General features: G+C 42.5%; 1 protein-coding gene across 1 annotated transcript in view; it reads right to left on the bottom strand.

The window, feature by feature from the left end:
* Jazf1 (JAZF zinc finger 1) overlaps window positions 1-21,314 on the bottom strand; it is a 303,749-nt gene that overhangs the window by 281,800 nt on the left and 635 nt on the right. The gene's annotated exons all lie outside the window — the stretch shown is intronic.

Here is a 21,314-nt window from a genome sequence, read left to right as displayed (position 1 = left end):
CGTGGATCTACAGGAGCACGGCACGTGGATCTATAGGAGCACAGCACATGGATCTACAGGAGCACGGCACGTGGATCTATAGGAGCACGGCACGTGGATCTATAGGAGCACAGCACGTGGATCTATAGGAGCACGGCACGTGGATCTATAGGAGCACGGCACGTGGATCTATAGGAGACAGCACGTGGATCTGCAGGAGCACGGCACGTGGATCTGGGAGAAAGTAGAGCCTAGAGCAGGGAACAGTTCTGGATCTCAAAGTTTAGGTTTGAGCTCTGGTTGTCTTCTACTGATGGAAAATGGACAAGTGACTTAAGCACACTACTGTTCCAACCCTTTACATGCAAATGAAGACCAGCCCATGCACCCCTGGGTGAACTGACTCAGCACACAGAGCAATGCTGCCACAGGCAGTTAACAAATGACCAGTACTATCACAACCAGCCATGTGCCTTTTACTTATTGTTTTGTACTTGAAAAATCCTCTAATCTAAGAAAAATTGATCCTAAAGCTTCATGAGAAGTAAAATTGCTAAAACTCTATAGAGCCTCAAGAACACTTCTGTGTTTTAAAAAAGCCAAAACATAAGTAGCCTTAAGTACAAACTTTATCTCCAAAGAAATGGAGGCTCCAGGATGGAGAACTCTAGGGTAACCTGCTGTCCCTCTCATGCACTGTTGGCAAACAGCTTCTTTTATCTAGAAATACAAACTATGTCTGTTAATGGACTGCCCTGCAGTCACCAGCATGACAAGTCACAAGTGACAGTGATATCCAGAAACTATGAGAAAGCATTGCACCTAAATGGATCTGTTCACAGTATCAATCAAGAAGTCCTTGAGTGGCATCCCCTGATACAGGATTTCACATCCTTTCTCTGAGTCTTCCCAAAGAACTTGCCTATCTTCCTGACAGCATTTGCTGCTGTTGTCTGGTTCCAAAGCTCACTTGCTCTGTCTCTCTGTCTCTCTCTGTCTCTCTCTGTCTCTCTGTCTCTCTCTGTCTCTGTCTCTGTCTCTCTCTCTCTCTCTCAATCTGTGTGTGTGTGTACATGTATGTGTATGTATTTTTGTTTACCATTTATCAGCTGGAGAACATTTAGGAAGAAAAATGAAATCATAGAATTTGCAGGTCAGTGGATGGAACTAGAGGACATTATACTGAGTGAGACAAGCAGAACTAGAAAGACGCACACAGAATATTCCTGTTTATGGATCCTAGCCACAAGTCTTTAGATGTGTGTCACCTGGAAAGTAAATACAGGAACTAGAAAAGAAAAAGGACACAGGATAAGGGGAAGCTGGGGTGGGGGGAGGATCGGAAAAACAGGGACTTTATCTGGGGAAGGCGGGGGTGGGGGAGAGAGAGACATTAAGGACAGGGGTAGGAGGCAGAGAGACAAAGAATACTAAGAATGACTCCAAAAGCTATAAACATTTTATGTTTATTTAAAATACATATAAAAATACATGCATGGATATAAATATACAAATAACTGAAGTTGTGCCAGTTGAGGTGATAATACTCCCCCAAGAGCCATAGAATGTCTAATAAACCCCAATGCTCGTCACGGGAAATCGCCCTTCCAGTTGCTGGCAGAGGAATGCAAGTTTCTCACACAATATGGGCTATTGTCATCACTCTTGGTTGCCTCCCTGAACTTGAAGGGAAGACCTTACTGCTGAAGACAATCCATAGTTCAGACGCAGGAACCAGAAGTTACCAAGCTGGAGTCGACCTAAATACCTCCTCCCTGAGGACTGGCTCTCAAAGTATTGGAAGGTATTATAGAAGGGACCAAGAAGAAGAGCAGTTGGTAGTCCTATCCAACTGCTCCTGTGAATCACAACGAAGACTGGGCCAGCAGGATAACTGCAATGGTGTAATAGTGGCACTGCTAGCTTGGGGTTAACCAACAGCTGACCAACTAGATTTCATGCCCATTCAACAGATGGGAGTTTAGGCCTGGCACTGTAAAGCTAGCCAGCTGTAACTGGAGAGGTCACAGAACGGAGAGAGACTAAAGCTGCCATTTTCCAAAACCAATGTAATGTCTAAATGCACTAAAGATTTAGCCTTATATCCATAAGTAAGTATGGCTAGAAGCATAGCCTATATACGTAAGTGTACCTTATGTACATATCTACATAAGTGTAGCTCCCACTCCTAATCAAAGAAGTTTCTTTTATCAACAGATGGAGACTGGAACAGTGAGCCATAACTAGTTAAAATGCAGAGAATAAGTGACCAAGAGGTAAACAACCCAAACTCATACTTCCATACTTCGCCAATGCTGCACCTACACCTAGGACTCAGGGAAACTGATGGAAGAAGGGTAGAAAGATTTTAAACCAGGAGGTCTGCTGGGAAACTGTGTCTTCTATATATGACAGGGAAGCTGCATCCATGAACTCTCAACAACATGGTTGCCTGAACAAGATCAGCATAGTGACAATACCAGTTCACATGTCAGTGTGGACAGGAAGAGTTCCACATGGTTCCATCCTTACAGCTACAAGGGGTTAATGTCTCCTGAGAGAGGGAGAATCAGTCTCCTCTGGGGACAAGCTCCTGAATAGGTTGTCCAATCCCAAGTGGTCAGCCTTGGACACATGTAAATATGAGCAAAGCTAAATGAACTCACTAGGGTGTGTGTGTGTGCGCGTGTGTGTGTGTATGGATACATATGTGTGTGTACACATATGATAATAATAACTGAAGAAAAGATCATGAATTTGGAGACACAGGACTGAGGGTAAAGGGAGGTTCAGAGTAATAGAGATACAGTCTTCACATATGTAGTCCTCAAAGAAGTGATTTAACACATAAGATGCAGTTTATGTCTATTGTCTCCTCCTTCTCATCTGCCCTAAGGTGACACAGGGGACACTCTGGAGTTAGGCAGACCTGGTTCTTTAGCTTGAGATAGTCAAGTTCAGTATCTTGACCTATAAAATGCAGGTAGTTACAGGATGTCTCAGGAAGACTTCTTCAAGTATCAAGTAAGGCACTATGCTGCACTGAGGTGTGCTGTGCTGTGGTGTGCTGTGGTGTGCTGTGCTGTGGTATGCTGTGCTGTGGTGCGCTGTGCTGTGCTGAGCTGTGCAACAGTCACTGGCACATGTAGTTCAATAAAGCATTCCAGCTATTAACTGTTACTATACTACTCATGCATTCCCACACTCCTTTAAACTATAGGCTATCGCTGTTCAAAAAAATGTAAAGCTTTCTAAAGTAAACTTGTCTGATAGTACAAAGAAAGAACTCGTTAGCAGTCTACCAGAATGTCTACCTCCTTTCCCACAAGCAATAGAACACAGGACCCAGAGCACTTACAGCTCGTGGAGCCCTGTGATTAAGTCCTCACTAGTGGACTAGTGCAGACCTGGACCATACACATCATAAACGTACTCTCCACTCTTCCTTCACTCCCCAGGTGAGCAGGAAGGTTCATGTTCAGGAAAGACCACAGGAAATCTCCTCTTTATCTTAGAGGGGAGACATCAGTCTGGGGAAGCAGAGAAAGAAGATGGATAGAAGTAAAGGTCTGAATGACCACAAGGAACCCAGCAGCTTTCCCTGGACCCCTATATGAAAGAAACATAAACTTCCTGAACCCTTAATCCATACAAAGTTGGGCCTATGTGCTATAGTTAGCTGAAAAGATAAACCTTTTATGCCAAATGGATCGTTTTCTGCAAACTGTGACTTAGCTGAAAATTTACAATGTGTTTAAACATGCTAAATGATAAGAAAACTCACACTCACAAGAAGACAGCCTGACAATAGCAGCTCAAAAGCGGAAAATATTCTTTAAGTATCCCTGTCACATTTTCCCTATGTCTTTCCTTCCTTCTCTTCTCTCCACCCCTCCATGCTCCCTCTTCTTTCTCCTTTCCTTTCTTGACAGGATCTCTCTCAGACTGGTCTTGAACTTGCTATGTAACTACAGCTAGCCTTCAGTTCTTGACTCTCTTGCCTGTACCTCCCAAGTGCTAGGACTGTAGTGTGAGCCATCGTGCTCAACTTTTGTTTGCATGTTTTTCAATGCTTCCAATACAACAGCAAAGTCAGAGATGTATAAAGTGGTCTAATCAGATGGAAAACAGAAAAAATAACTCAAAGCCTTTGTATGGCTTCTAAGTATTTATTTCAAGCAAAATGTGAACGTGGAAAAAGAGACTAGATCACTTTTCAGAAGTCATCTCATCTGAGTCTTGGGGCTGGACCCATCTTGGTAGATAATGTAAAGTGTAAGTCAGTGCAGTTGATACCTTTTTAAATTCCTATGTTATACACTTAGTACCACGGCAGAGAGGGAACACAATGATCAGATATGGAGCCATGTCTCAGAAGGCCCATCTTCTAGTCAGAAGAAACAATGATTACTGTAATAATAAAAATTGTAATGGTTACGTGTTGTCAACTCTAACCAATAACAGTGAAGTGTCATCAGCTAACACTCACTGAATTTAACACAGACACTGGCGTGTGACCCTCTATATGGTAGTTATCACAGTCCTCCTTCTGCACGTGTGAAAATGATGCACTATCTACCTATCCAGGGTCATGCTAACACCACTAGGCACCTGACACCAACGGCAGGTCCCTCAGCACGCGGAGGTGCAAAGTAAAGAGGAGATGGAGAAGAGGCTCCCAATTTGCAGGGCAACCTCATCCCCTGGTACTGGCATAGCCTGGGGAAAGCAAAGAAACAGCACATCCAGCCAAGCAGTGTGTGATCTTCACTGAGCTCTCAGTGGTGGGTGGGTACTACAGGAAGTATTCACATCTCAGCCCTCCAAGCCGCTCAAGAATTAGGAATAAAACACACAGAACAACCCAACTGAAAACCTTTGGATCTTTAAGAGCCTAGGATGGAAAAGGGGCCATCTCTGACTAGAGAGGTAGTCTCCCTTATTTTTCATGACCAACTGAAAGCAATGCAAATGCTTTCTCCTCCATAAGTTTCAACTCCCATATCTAAAATGTTTATTCATAACTCCTGGGGTTTTACAGAGTATGATTCTGAAGGTTCCTGGGAAACTGAAGGGACAGCTACCTCTATTTTAGGAGAAAGCTTGTCTCTGCACTAACATCAACATGTCTTTTGTCTCCTCTATTTCTGATGAAGGAGATCAGGAACCAACTCCTACTCTTCTTCCTTCACGCAGAAATACATTTCTTTGGCCTATCAACTCTGCAACTGCTCCCATGACTTGACTTGGCTAACAGAATGTTACAGGCATGACAAGAGGCAAGCCTTTAAACATCCATTGTCTGCCTTGGTTCTTGAGTTCTGGCATCCACAACAAGCAAAGGCAACTGTTAGTAGCAGCTGCCACTTTATACAGATACCAGAACGCACACACCTGAGCAGACTTAAGCAGCAAGTCTCAACCTGTGGGTCATGACCTCAATCTCCAAAAACTATATATTACAATTCATAACAGTAGCAAAAGCACAGTTGTGGGATAGCAATGAAACAATGTTATGACTGGGCTCACTACAACATGCAGAACTGTATTCCAGGGTCGCAGCATTAGGAAGGTTGAGAACCACGGCTCTACATGACCAACCTAAAGCTGAGCATCTTCCTTGATCAGCCAGACCTCGGTCCCTGCAGACCTCGTACATCTGTGCTGAGGGTTGGAAGCTCTGCTCCCTCTGGGAACGGCATTCCTCCCAAAGGCCTCACATCAAGGAACTGATCATTTGCTTATACACTGTTCAGATGGGTTGGAGCCTTTGAGAGAGGCCTAGGAGAAGTAAGGGGGAGAGGGGTCACTGTACCATACCCTTGAAGGTGATGAAACAGGTCTCCTCTACCCTGTCCTCTCACTATGAAGTTCCATGTCACCATAGGTCCAGTGCAATAAGGCCAAGCCTCAGAAACTGTAAGTCAAAATACGGACCTTTCCTTTTGTAAGTTGATTTAGTTCACAAATTTGCCACAGGGACAGAAATAACTACCATGGCCACTGAGCCTTAGATAATGTGTGATTAGCAAAACTGCAATGTGTCACAGAATATTCCATATTAACTCAAAGACCAGATTGCAGGTACAGATACATAACACCTGATATTATAATTTTTAATTTTTATCTTGAATTTCACTTATGTGTGTGTATCCTATCACCCAAACAACTACTTCTCAGTTATGTGAACAAAGATGCCAACAAGTAAAAACAGAGAAGAATAATACATTCTTGGTGAAGTGGTGGCCTATCTTGGCAGAAAAATATGTATGCTATATCTCTGAAGATGCAAATTTGGAGACAGAGAAATAGTCACTTTTTTTTTGTGACAAAGTTACATTAAATACCCCCTTTCAATTGGGAAAAAGCCAAGCTCTGAGGAAACAGTATCTTCAGGCACAGGGTCTACCACAGCCCTGAGGTAATCAACCAGTGTGTAGGTCAAGCCTACTTTATTTTCTGTTTCTCACCCCTCACTTGTAATGAGCCAGTAAATCTATTCAAGGTTTCACAAAACCACTGAAGAAAATGTTGAAGGAATCTATAGGTCCTCAGAGTTTAGAGGCAAACATCATTTTAAATATGAACATGTATAAAATCTTTTGCACCCTTGCTTTTAAAGTCAAATGCCAAATGAACGTCGTCAGCCAAATGAAGTAGTCAACATTTTTATTTAAAGATTTTTTTAAAAAAATAGGATCCGAGAGAAGGGGGGGAGGGAGAGAGAGAGAGAATAAACAAGCTACATTTAAGGAGATTGGAGTGTCAAGTATGTTTTTCTCAGATCCCTCCATGGCTTTCAATTCGGCAATAGTCTCTGAACTCCCTAGTGTTATATTGAAACCCACAGGCTAAGTGTAATGGAGGCACAGCAAGATCCACATCCTCAGTTGGGGGTAGACTAACTTTCAGTCCATGTGGTGACATCATCTGACTCACAGGTCCACATGGGCAGGCCACCCTACTCTGTCCTGTCTGTCTCCACCTCCATAACCAAATGGCTTCTTCACCCCACTACCCTGTAGGTGTTCCAGGTCTACTCACACCAACTATTCTGTGGAGAACCCTCAGGGATGGCTTCCTCCAAACACAGCATCCTAGACCCCTCACTTCACACAGGCCTCCTAGGCTCTGCTGCCTCATTCCTTCATGTTCCCCACCTTTTGGCTGTTCAACATTACCACTGCTTCACTATACTGTTTAACCACTGTCTCCACGAGCCCAAGGACTTTCGTGTGCATTTCACTACTCTAGCCTCAAATCCTAGTCAATGCCTGCACAGCTGGCACTCCGAAAATATTTACTAATAAAGATTTGGGAGTTTAGACACTGCAACATGGAAAATGGAAAATGAAATAATTTAATACTTATTAAGTCAACCTGGTTTTTGATCTTTCAAAATATAAATGTGACAGTGAAGGAATAAGGGGGAAATGTTGGAAATCCTTTCTTACTCAGCTACTGTTAGGTCACACAGCCTGGACTAGCTGCCTGACTGTGAGCCCAGGACACTCTACAGTGGGGGAGACTATGGGTGTATATCTTATAGGACTGAAATAATTTCAGTAGGAAATGACTGTCAAGCACAGCAGTTAAAGCAGTTTCTGTACCACATGTCCACCTTGGTTATTCCTGAGTTTCTAATATCTTCCGTCCTGGGGATTCCCTGAGGAGGTTCCGGCATCTGAGAGCCTAACATTTGAAAAACTGTTACTGAAGAGCTGCACAGCACTTAAGGGGAGGGCATGGCATTTTGTTAACTTAAAAGAGTTTGTTCTTGGAGTCTTTACAAAAGCCCTACAAATCCTTTCACAACAGATAATACACAAAGTGTCTTCTGTTTTTCCAGTGCTTTGTGGCTGAAGGAGAAAAGCTGTTCTCTGTTTATATATAGTTTAGTAAAGCTCTCTGGAACCTGGAGATGCATGCCCTTATGGCTAATCACCTGACCTAATATCTCAAAGAATGAAAACTACATAAACAACATCAACTTAAGGCTGACATACTTTAAAACCACTACAGGGAAGTTTTAACACCCCATGGACTCTTAGGACCACTCAGTATGACTGGTACAAACATGATCCACAACCTCCAGGGAGACCAAAGTCTAGAAAACGATTAACCTGAGACAGAAGCACATAAGATTACCTTGATGACCTTATTTCTTCCACTGTACTGTAGAAACATGGAGATGGAAGTTTGAGAAGTCTGTGGAGCTGGGAGGAAGGCTGAAAGTCTGGATAAACATATCTATTAACATTTATAGTCTGTTCTTAGTTGGCAGGCCCTTCATGTGCATATTTTTATTTAATCTTCATAGGAAGAAGTAAGTCCTATTTCCATCCTTATTAGACAGATGTTGGGATCTCAGAGAATCACACAGCTTTACAGAGGTCACATGCTAGTCTGGAATCTAAGAATAGCATCCAGAACCATCCACAGCCCAGTTCCAGCCCAGTTCCCGCAGAGGAAATGGCCAACAAAACACCTACCAGCTAACACACCTAATCTGTGTGCTGCCATATGATACCCTGAGGTTTCCATGCGTTCTTGACCCTTTTGGAGAAGCAAAGAGGGGATACTGAGAGCTTCTATTTCTTGGAAAGGAATAAAGACAAGACTCCCACATGTAGGTTCACAGACCTCCCGAACAGCTTTTCTCAGAAGACTTGAGCACACTTTTTACTAGACAGAGAAGTCAAACTATTTCCCCAGCTCTCTAAAGCATTCCTGGTGGAAATCCAGTCTTTGTGAAATGCATCCTGGTATGAACGAGCCTTCTATTAAACTGCAAACATCAAGATGCCAACTTAGTGCAGTACAAGCACTTGGGTCTCATAAAATGCACAGCCAAGTGCTCTGTGTACGCCTGTGGTCCTGGCTGCACAGAGGCTGAAGCAGGAAGAACACTTGCATCATCTTAGATGCCACAGCATGATTCTATGTGGGAAGAAGAACAAGGATTTTATAGAATTCCATAATGTAGTCTGAAAAGAACATGTAGTGGATACGTGGTGATACCAGTCCTTGCTTCCTCGAACACTCCACTGGTGGGTACCTGGGGCTAGTTACTTGGTCTGTCTCCTGGTTCCCTCTTGCATCAAATGGGAATATTGCTGCATAGTAGGTATTGAGGACTTCCAGAAGGCACTTTATAAACAATAGTTGTGAAGGATGTCAGAGCTGCTCAAGTTTAAGGATTTGATCTCAGAGATGGTGGGATCAGGATTCAAAATCCAGTTTTCTACTTCAGCTCAAGTTTCTTTTATCTACTCCCCAGCCTTCTTTATGCCAAAGAGCCTAGCAAGAGGACGAGGGAGGAAAGAGATGCGCTTGGGGTCAGCTTGTGGAGTCCTCAGCATATGCCAGAGCACCAAACACTGTAGGCGAGGCCTGAAATAATGCAAGTCAACTCCATACTATCCAAACTGGAAAAGGCCCAAATTTTTATTTTAAAATGTAAAAATAAAATTAATTTCCCTTTCATTCCCCTCCCCTGCTTTTATAAAGTTATTTTCATATTTCCTAAATATAAACTGTCCTGTACCAATCTGGTATTTGTGTATATGCCATATACATTCAAACCCATACCATATGCATGCATCTGAAGCTAGTTTTAAAGATGTCGCCTGTAGTCCAAAAGCGCTTTGTAATTCATTCTTTTTCATAGCCAGAGTGCTGCTGGGTTTCTCACTCTGTTTCTGAAAATACTTCTGGAAGAAGAGAACAGGAAGATAACAAGACCCTATCCTCTAGGTAGGAGCTGAATTTTGGAGGGGAGAAACAGAGCATACAGGAAGGAAGACGCTCATGACAGACAGAGGCAGACACTATGAGATACACAGATGACTGACTATAATAATTATCGTTGTAAGATGAAGAGGCTTTCTGTACTGAAGGAAAATATTTTTACTATAACCTTACCAAGCAAAAACACCTTAGTTCATGTCTCACTAGATATGGCGTATAACTAGTATGATAACATATTAAGCTCCAATTTGGAAAGCAGTTCTTACATGATGGGCAGAATGTCTGCCTCAGGGAGGGCTGGGAGGGCAGTTAGTTAGCACAGTTTCCAGGACAAGGTGAGTCCCTAATGGAAAACCTAGGGAATTAACCCACATTTTGTGTAGCCTACTACTTTAGAGCTCCTTTGTGGAAAAATATTATAATATTACATAAGTAAGACCCTTATGAGCTGGGCAGTGGCACACCTTTAATCCCAGCACTTGGGAGGCAGAGGCAGGCAGATTTCTGAGTTCAAGGCCGGCCTGGTCTACAGAGTGAGTTCCAGGACAGCCAGGGCTACACAGAGAAACCCTGTCTTGAAAAACCAAAACAAACAAACAAAAAAAAACCCAGACCTTTATGAAATTGACTATTCAGATCAAGAAATGAGAAGAAAACACACAACTTTATAAACTGGTCATACCAAACATTACAAAGTCAAAATCCCCCAAAAAGAACTTGTGTGTACATTAACAGCCGGACATAGGACATATTGCTAATCTCTGCTCAGAGCTGTGTATGCTCATGAATTTTCATGACAATAATTTGCATTAAAATCACTTTCTGTAGGTGGAAAGATAAACCAGTCTTCCCTCAAGCATAGGTGATCAAATTCAATTTGCAATTATTAATATTTCAAAATAATTACTTTCAGCCTCATATATCTTTGTTGGAAATGTCATATCAAGTCTTACAATTGTTGTCAAATTTGCAAATGCCTCTTATTCACATACAAGCCATAAAATCTGATGACATCTCTGGTTTGTATGCATGGACTAACGTCACACAGTCACACATTCTTTTACTAAGTGACACTTTGTTGTCACCATTTTTGGCATGCTATGTACATTCATGCCAAATAAACCAAGATACTTACACACCGAGAATCTTTAAGAGCACATTTATAACTGCTTCTCTGTATCCGAGTATATTCCTAATAGAGAGGAACGTCTGTCCTGACTGAACTAAGGTTAAGAATGAACCGTCCATTTACAATTTCACACATCTACTGACCGACTTCTGGCTCCATACTTCAAACCATTCTCCATGACAGCTATCACAGTTCATACCGATGCTTCAATGCCACCTCTGACGCCAGCCTTTGTGAAAGGACCCTCAGTGAGCTGGGTAATGAGCAGAGTCCCTGGAAAGCAATTGTCACTCAAGGATGGCCAGGGAAACAACTGGATGGGATTACACCGTGAACTGTACCAACACCTCTCACTAAAGCTGAGGACAAACTAAAGGTGGCCTTAGTTCACCTTCTTAGCTATGTATGTCTCAAAACCACTCTCAGCTCCATCACCACTGAACCTATGGAGAAACGTCCAAAGTTGTATGTAGAAAAATACTGTGAGCTTTGTCAAAATCTTGTTCAAACTGCACAAATTCTAATCCTACGAGTCCATGGCTACACACACAGTTAGGCCTCTCAGAGCCTCAAGAGGTGTTAGATGGGCTTGAGAACATATTACAAATTAGTGTGTGCATTCGTGTACCCACACATACACACACACACAAAGCAAATTCAGTATTCAAAGAAGAGGCCTTTCTTTGAATCAGCATAACAATAATTATGTCCCTGTAAGTGATCCCTATAAAATTTATCTTATCTGTATATATCTGGTCTCTTCAAATATATTTTATCTCATAGAGGTAAGAAACAGTCTAAAAAAAAAAAACAACAAAAAACCATGTGGGGTAATCATAGGTATCAGCCATGGATGTTAAGGAGAGAAAAGAAAAGAGAAAGTTATAGAATGAGAACACATGTGTCTCTGACACACATACAAACATATGTACATATAGATATATGGATTCGTAGACATACATACATATAGATGGTATGATATGTATATAAATACTATGTACATGTATTATAGACCAGATATAATAATCAGTCTTTCCTTATCTGGAGTTTTGCTTCCCATGTAACCTTCATTCAACAGCAGTTTTAAGGTATCAAAAGCAAATTATAAAAAGAAAATGCTCACAATTTCTGATTAGAATGATATTCTAACTAGTGTGGTAAAATCTTTTGCTGTTCTGATGCCTTACCTGGGGCCTGAACCAGCCCTCTGTCTAGTATGCACACTCACTATGTACGACCCATGCATCAGCCTCAGTGATTTGCTAAACTGTCCAAGTATCAGTTAAATAAATCAGTTTATTTACTAGTAGCCCCAAAGTAAAAAAGTAGAGATGTTGGCAATTCAGATATGCCAAGAAAAGGCCATACAGTGATACCTTTAAGTGGAGGTTCAATGCTCTCAGCTGAATAAGTAAAAAAAAAACACACACACAAAAAAAACAAAAACAAACAAACAAACAAACAAACAAACAAACAAACAAAACTGTATGCTCAGTTTGCTAAGAAACTATGAAAGGACTAAGAAATGTGTACTAGTTTTGCTCTGATACTTCCCGTCAGCTGTAAAACCCAACAATCACGGTGTGTATAATCCTAAGTGCCTAGTTAAAATGAAAAAAGTTGTAGCTAAAAAGCACGAACAGAAAATATGTTCTGACCAATAGTAATACATAGAAAATAGTATACATATACACATACAAATATATGTGGTTATGTATTACCCACATATATCTTCACATGTAGATAACAATATATATCTAGGCACTCCGTTTCTGGATATGTGAATATGTAACCTCTCTACTACATCTTCAAATATATCTCTCACAGCTAAACTGTTATATGCCATTTATACATACAGTACCTATACTACTGATACATATTGTACATATCGTATTCCCCGCTGATCCCCACATATATGGTCCACCTTAGAAAAGTCACTGTTACAGACTGGCAAACAAGAAACAGTTCTCTCCTTAGGGCAGTGATTCTCAACCTCCTAATGCCGTGACCCTTTAATACAGGTCTTCTTGCTGTGGTGAACCTACCCATAAAATTGTTTTCCTTGATACTTCATAATTGCAATTTTGCTACTGTTATGAATTATAATGTAAATATCTGTGTTTTCCAATGGTCTTAGGAAACCCCTGTGAAAAGGTCATTAGACCTCCAACTGAGTTACAACCCACAGCTTGAGAACTGCTGCCTTCAGGGATCAGTGGGTGAGCCAGACAAAGAAAAGTACCCCATCAGAAGCCTGTCAATTTTTTTTTTTTGGATGCTAGGCAGAAGATGTATATTTAGTGACCCAAGACAGCACATTTGTCTCCTGCCAAAAGATTTTATTCTTAATGTAAGCATCCATTATCTGGTCCCTGCTTGCAGCTGGTCTTTTTAAAAATAGCAAAAATGATTACAGAATCTCAATATTCTAGCACTTTCTTTAAGGAGAAAATTTTATTTTGTATGTGCATGTGTCTGCGGGGTGTGTGTGTGTGTGTGTGTGTGTCTCTCTCTCCCTGAATGTCTATCTGAGGTGTATGTGTCTGGTGTGTGGATATGCGTGTATGCATGTGTGTGTGTGTGTGTGTGTTGTGTATATGTGCATGTGTGTGATGTGTGTTTATGTGTCTGTAGTATGTATGGGTGTGGCGAATGCATGTATGTATGTATGCATATGTGTCTGTGAAGTGTGTGTGTGTGTATGTGTGCATGGAGTTTGAATGCAGGCATATCCATGCCACAGTGTACATGTGGAACTCAGAGGACAACTTTCAGTTCTCTTCTTCTATCATGTGGGTCCTGGGTATTGAACTCAGATCCTCAGGTTTGTGTAGCAATGGTTTTAACTCACCAAGTCATCTCATTGGCCCCAAGAAAATGCAATTTTCTTCTAACTCTGATTTAGAGTGTAAAGTGAAAGGTATTTTGAAAACCACACATAAATTTCTGACATTTGTAGTTCTGATTTCCAGATTCCAAAATGCATATTTGAGGGTTAGCACTTTACCCAGGTCAGTGTGAACAAACCTACAGTCTATTAGATGACCATGAAATAAAATGAAGCACGTCTTCAATTGCTAGCACAGCCATAGTCGTACCATCAAAATCTGAAGGCAGAGAGGCAAGGATCAATGGTAGAGAAAGAAGGTAGAGGACAAAGGCTAGAAAGGAGGATCTTTTTCAAGGGTTTAAGAGAAGTGCCTTCTGCCTCTGATACTGGTCTAAACAGAAGGCCTCTGGTTTCCAGACAATCCCTGGAAAGCCTCTCTGAGTGTCACCAACCTGCCTCAGCCTTGAGGCTTCCTCCCTGTCATCAATGGTAAGAATTGAATTCTCTGAAAACAGCTATCAGCTTGTATTTCTAGAACTGTCTACATGGGTGATGTCTACAGAATATAGGAACTCTAAAGAAAACCATCTTCTACAAACTACGGAGACTTGAGTCCAGCAATTAGCTGTAAGCATACACTTCAGTTCCATGTCAGAACAGTGTACACTAAAGCAAGCAGATAATGGTGAAATTTACTACACACCATATTCAGTAGGGATGTTTCATACAGGCTGACTTGACTCTACATGAGAAAGGAACAGGTGGAGAAAATACTGAAGACTGTTTTGGGATGCAGTTAGGCTTCGGGACTCTAATAGCAGCTGTGGTTGTATGCCTGCGTGAAGGTGCACATTTCAAACCCCTCAACTCAGTACCCAAAGCCTTCTTGTGAAAGCAAGGAGTAACACGGATCTTGCTGCCAAGCCACAGGGCGCAGAGAAAGTAGGAGGGCAGCAACAAGCCTTTCGTTTATTAATATCCTCATCCAGCCATGCCCTCTCCCTACAGGAAAGCTCTGTAGGGGAGGTGCCCACAGGTCCCAGGAACAGTGCCTCTTTCTAGTGCTGGTCTTTTCAGACATGTTCAGGCCAAGGGAAAAGCCATGATCTTAGCCACTGGCCTTGACACCACTTTCCTGGTCCATAGTGGCTAAAGCCGCTGCCAGGATCTGAAGTACTTCTGTCCACACAGAAGTAACTGTGGCCAAAGGCTGCCACACTGAGCAGAGGACACAGGCTACTTCCTAGCCTCAATCTCTTCAGGATGTCCTGAAGACTCGCATTGTCACTGAAGTAATCAAACAGTACTGTGGGTAGGTGGACACAACCCTATTGTTAACCTCTATGCAGGCCTCCCTGTGAGGGCTGTAAATACACAAATGGAATAGATTTAATGACAGAGACAATTTAATACTGTAGATGAGTCTTTTACCTGTATAATCTCATTTAGTCCTCATTAACCTTTCATGAAAAAGATGCTGTTGTTATCTTTATTTATAGAAGAGATACAGTATACATAAGCGCCCTGTCCACAGTGAGAAGGTGACAAGCTGCAGTGGTGTATGATCAATCTCAAGCGTGCCAGATTCACCAGGCTGTTTCCAGTTCAGATGCATTCTAGGGAAACAGACCAGTTGTGCCTGGAAGTGACATAGGAAGAGTACAACCAAATTTTGCAGACACAGATTTGTATATCTGTGCAGAATTAAAATCATAACTCACACTTACTAGCCATGAAACCACAGTGAAGTCATACCTTTGTGCTTCAGTTCACTTAACTGTGCAGTAGGGCTGGCTACAGGCCTACACACACTGTGCAACCTTCTACTCCACTATAATGCCTCTTTGATACTGCAAGTACTTACTGCATTAATTAAATTTTCATGCCATGACCAAATACCTGACAAGAAGCAACTTCTGGGGGAAAGGATTTAAGGGCTGACAGTTTGAGGAGCCCTCATTTATCATGGTGACAGAGGCATGACGGCAGGAGTATAAGGGGGCTGTTCATATCAGCAAACAAGAAGCAAACTGGAAAGGGCACTGGACTGTAAGACCTCAAGGCCACTCTTGGTGACCCACTTTCTTCAGCAGGGCTCCACCTCTGAAGGTTCTACGGCCTTGTGAGGACTAACAGGAGCTATAGGAAAGATTCACACTCAAACCATAACATTTGAGTCTGTCCCATTCCCCACAGTCACGGTCATCTCAAATGAAAAAAATGCACATATTCCAACAGTGAGCTGGGGCTGGAGCTCAGCACTAAACGGCTAGGACACATGAGGCCCTGGTTCAGTTCCCAGCAAAGACACAAATGACAATGCACTGTAAGTGATGAACAAGCAGGAACACTCTCTGAAAAGTGGGGAGAGGCTGGAGAGCCGGCTCGGCAGGTATGAACACGTGCTGCCTTTCCCGAAGACCAGAGCTCACACCAGATGTCACTATCACTCATGACACTCTCTTCTCTTGAGACCTGGGAACCTGCAAACACATGGCATGCACGTGCGTGCACACACACACACACACACACACACACACAAAATAAACCTAAAAAAAAAAATCCCAACACTGTTCCAAATCCCAAAGTCTCTTCTGAGACTAGAGGCAATTATCTTAAGTCTAAGCTCATGATATCAAAAAAACAAGTTACATACTTCCAACACACAGTGGCATAAGTACTTCCAAAAGGAAGGAAGTAGGCACAGTAAGGAAAGATTAGACTAAAGCAAGACCAAATGCTAACAGGAAAAACACCAAGTCCTGAAGCTCCATATCTGACATTTGACACTCATGATAGAATCATCTGGACTCCAGGAACCTTACTAGCCCTGGCTGGCTCTGCACCTGAGTCCTTCCTCGGGGATATGCCATGGTCCTGAAAGTTTTAGCACTCCGGAGTCTTCATTGCAACTTAGACTTCATTTTCCCTCTCAGACCTCACTCCAGGGAAGCCAAGTCTTCCACGCACTGCCTGGCATTCGCAGCCTTCTAGAACCTTGGCAAAAGCCTGCATGACATTCCTCCTCCCCAAACCCCTTAACCTTACATCTTTCGAGCTTTTAAAATCAGCAATTTGGAGGACACTGCCAACTTCTGCTATCGTCTTGAGATGGAGCCTGGCCCCTCTGGGCCAGAGCTAGAGTGGCTCTGTGTCCGTTGGTTGCTGAATCTGCAGAACCATTTTCCTAGACAGTTGTTTTCAGGCAGGGATGTCCTTCGGTAGCACTCTCAGCTCAGGCTCTCCTCCTTCCAATAAACCTGACTTTCATTACATGGACCCTGTACTAGGAGGGAGCTTGTCCTCAGTACCATTCCGGTTGTGCCAGTGCAGAAGGGGAAGTTTCTCTTTAACTATGTTCATCTCCTTAATAACTACAAGAATTTTTTCGGTACCTGCCTTGTCTGTGACCTTAAACCTGCTCTTGGCCTCAGGAAACTAGGATTTTCTTTAGATCCTCCTGCCCCATTTTGTCACTCTTTTTCATTGTAAGCCTAGACGAAGGGCAGTGAGCAATAACCATACCACAGCCTAAATGCTGCCCTGCCTGGAAATTTCCTCTACCAAACAAATTAGTCCATTACTTTTGACTTCAGCCTCACTAAGTTCTCAGGATACAAACAGAATAAAGATAGATTCTTTACCAGAACATAACACCAGTGTCCTCTAGCCCCATCCTGAGTTAGCCCACTATTTTAGTTCCAGTCTTCCACGTGACTGCCATAAACCAGTTCCAAAGGCCTCTATAATCTAACTTATTACAGGAACTGCCTCACTTCACAGTATTATTATTTTTTTATAAAAGTTACTTCTCTTATTGTTGTCATAAAATACCTGACAAAAAGAACTTACAAGGACATTTATTTTGGCTCGAGGAATAAGGTACAGTCTGGCATGGCGACAAGAAATGTGAGGTAGCCGGTCACACTGCATCACCAGCAAGAAGTGTGAGGTAGCCGGTCACACTACACCACCAATCAAGAAGGAGGCCACAGACAGGAAGTGGGCATGGCTCCAGTGGGCAGGACTCGAGGACCTTCTTTTCCCCAAAGGCCTACTTCCTCCAGCCAGCTACTTCTTAAAAGTTACAACATGGCCTTCCATAACTAACTGTACTACCATTTGGGGGCCAAATATTCAAGCCCATGAACCTGTGGGAGACCTTCCCGTTCAAACCATAACATTTATTAAGTCATCTCCAGAAGCGAATCTACATTATTGATAGGAATTACCCTCATGTTTCTTTTCAGAGGCTCTGGCTTTATTAATTAGATAGCTTATATACCTACTCTATGAAATGGAGCGCCTGTGGATTAGAGGGAAACAGGTAAAACTATCAAGTCTAGTGATGGTCTAGGTCTAGAGGTGTGACTAAGACTCCAGCCCCATAGATGGAAAACTACATAAGTGACAGCTAAGGTGAGCCACTTGCCATCCAGAGGAAGTTAGTTCTTAGTTCATCAAGTGTGTTAGCTCATCACCACTGTAAGAACAAAACTGGGTCAGGTTCCTGAGTCTCTCTTCCAAAGGCATGGTCTCATCTTGCGCTCAGTCTGCTCTCCCTGTCTGGCCCTCCTTGTTCCCACTGATGTTACCTCTCTTAAGAATGTGACCCTGTGTTAGCTTCTAGGGCCTATCCTGACCAATTTATTTAAAATTCTAACATTCACTACTCCAAACCACTGTACCTTATTCTAACTTTTCTTCTGTATCATTAACTACCTTTCAGTACACTCTATCATCAACTTAAATTGATACTCATTTTCCAGCACTAGCATTTAAGATACCTCATACTCTGGTGTTTCAGTTTTCCTTCACCAAAACCCAACAAATATTTAGAACTGCCCCTGGCAAAAAGCAAATGCGAGGCTATCACATAAATAAATTCAAAATGGAGGTGTAATTTCACATATGTACCCAAAGATGAAACCAGCTAATGGTTCCACAGTTGCTCTCTGAGTCCAAAAGCCAAGAGATTTCACAGCAGTGATACGAGTGTTCATTCATGAGTCTGGGGCACGACCTTCTTGCTAAATGTAGTGTTCTCTGTGTTTCCAAGCTTCCTTGTTACCAGTTTAACCTCACCTATTTATGATTGCCACGCCAAGAGTGTTTCTACAAACTCGAGCATCCACTCACCGTGAGAAGCTTCTCTGGTCTCCAGGAAACAGCACCGGGCCTCTGTGTGGATAGCAGGGAGTGGAGAGTGTAGCACTTCACAGTTACCCAGCTATGGGTGTTTTAAGGCCAGGTAAGTGAGTGAGTAAGTGAAGGCTTGGCCTTAGAATACTTGGGTTGTTCACTGAGATAGGACCTAGCTCCAGTACCAAACAGAGATGAAAGGGAAAAAAAAAAAGCAAAGAACAAATCAGAAGATCATGTGTCTTGAAGGAGTTATCTTTAAGGAGGAGAAACACTGCTTAAGACAAAGACTAGTTGAAACAGATTTATTTTGTCTTTGGAGCCACAATTCCTTAGGCCCTAGAAGCTAACACAGGGTCACATTCTTAAGAGAGGTAAAAACAAGAGCTGTGGCTGGAACTGCATGGTAAAACTGGTTGTTTGAAGGCGAAGCTATCAGCTCGATGATCAGAATCATCATACACACGAAAACACAGCTACGTGTACATATATATAAGAAAGACCGCCACTCACAACTTAACGTAGGTAATCAGAATGACAAACAGTAGTAATAATGAAAACTATGGGCTTTGCAAAGTCGGTGCTTTTGACTAGAGATTAAATGGTAACAATTCAAAAAGAGTCCTATCTCCTAACCCCCTTAAGGTTATATACGACGCTAAATAAGACCCTTGAATAAAAGTAAAATAACATATACATCTTAGGGCTCTTCGTGAATCTTTAATGGGGCGCTAGCTGATTAAGACATTAAATCATTTACTAAAAAAAAAATAAATAAATAAAACCTCATCATCCCATGTCTAGAGCTTACCACAGATCACGAGTAGAACAAATCACAATAAATAATAAAATATAGAGCTTTCATTGAGGACTTTTGTGTTTTCACTCTTGCCTCTTCATCCAAAGTATATTTATACAGTCCCTAACTCAGATGTTATTCTTTCTGAGCTCAAACCCCATCTCTTTCTGCATGGTCGGCTGCCCTTTGAAGCCCTCTTCTCATCTCAGGTACGCTGCAGTTCCAGTGAGCCTCTTCAAGCTTTGGATTCAAGTGTCTGTTCATTTTAACATCTATTCTTTCAGAACCTTTGCTGGAACAACTACTTCCCCAGTATAATAATTGTTAGCCTTGCCAAAACAATTTAAACGTATTTTTTCAATACTCTCACCATTAGAAGAAAATCATTAGACCTCTGGGAGTGAGATATCATCACTTAAAAGTTTAGTTTGAGAAAATTCATAAACCCTTTGACCCTCTTAAAAGACGGCTGCACAATACTGGGACAACTTTCGCCAACTCAAAAAAGAGGCTTATGATTCACCAACGCTAGTCGAAATCATCTGATTCCAAGTTAATTCAAAAGAAATAATCGCGTTTAATTCATATTAAAACTTATCTTTTAATCAGCTAGTATTTCAAGTAGGAAAGCAACCAGATAAAACTATTACTCACTCAACTTACATAAATTATTGTTTATCCTAATATAACTGACAAAATGGATGGAACTTGTGATATCGATTTTCTGTTATCACCTCCGTTTAGTTTGAGGAGTAAGGGGAGTCCAGTGATGAACTAGGGAAACTCGTCTTGAAACTGCATGTTTAAGCCTTGATGAGAAACTTACTTTATACCTGGAGCACTTTTAGCTATGACTACTTGGTCATGATATGAATCGGCAGCTTTGCTACTCTATTAAACCGCTTTAAGACCACCAAAACTGAGAGTGTAGGTCCTTTACCTCACTTTTATCAGAAGGGATGGGAAAAACTACTAAGGAGATACTTGGAAACTTTGAAAATTTTCAAAGCCTGACAATTACTCATCAGATTTCTGTTTCCAAAGGCATTTTGCAGACAATTTTCATGATTAGCTCCCATTCTGGATGGCCCATCCAATCCCCGCTCTAAACCGGCACTTAACGCTTATTAAGCGCCCACTGTGTGCAAGGAGAAAGCATTCTACAAAGCAAAGGGGCATAAGGCTCTGCCTCATTTTATTCGTGCATAAACGCACAGCAGTCGTGATTTACTCTCTCAACTTTGCAGAAACGTGAGCTGCATCCACACGGCCGAATCCACGGCATTCATTTGGTCTTCTCGAAGCAATTCACAGGTAGCCTCACCCAGGCAACCGGCTGCCCTCTTCACCCACCAGGCCACTCTGGGGAGCGGCCACACCTTCTGCAGGTGGCTGGGTCTCGAAGCACCAGACCCATCTCTCTCCGCAGGGCTGGTAGGGATGAGAGTGCAAACGTGGTGCAAGGACTTCCGTGAGGAGCAGGACTTACAAGGTCCCTGAGTCCCCGGAGACACAACTGGCCCCGCGGGGCGCCCCTCCCCCGCGTCCCCGCGCCCGCGCCGCGCAGGCCCCGCGGGGACGGGCGCACCTCCGGCCTAGCCGCAAAGCCAGCGCCGCGACACGCCCGCCCACCGCCCGCGGGCTCCCCTCCGTTGCCGGGGCCTCGGGGCGCTCCGGCCGGGGAT

This window comes from Grammomys surdaster, unplaced genomic scaffold (genome assembly GCF_004785775.1).
Source record: "Grammomys surdaster isolate TR1022 unplaced genomic scaffold, NIH_TR_1.0 126197, whole genome shotgun sequence".
NCBI lineage: Eukaryota > Metazoa > Chordata > Mammalia > Rodentia > Muridae > Grammomys > Grammomys surdaster.
The sequence above is the reverse complement of the archived record's forward strand: the minus strand, read 5'-3'. Positions and strand labels throughout refer to the sequence as shown.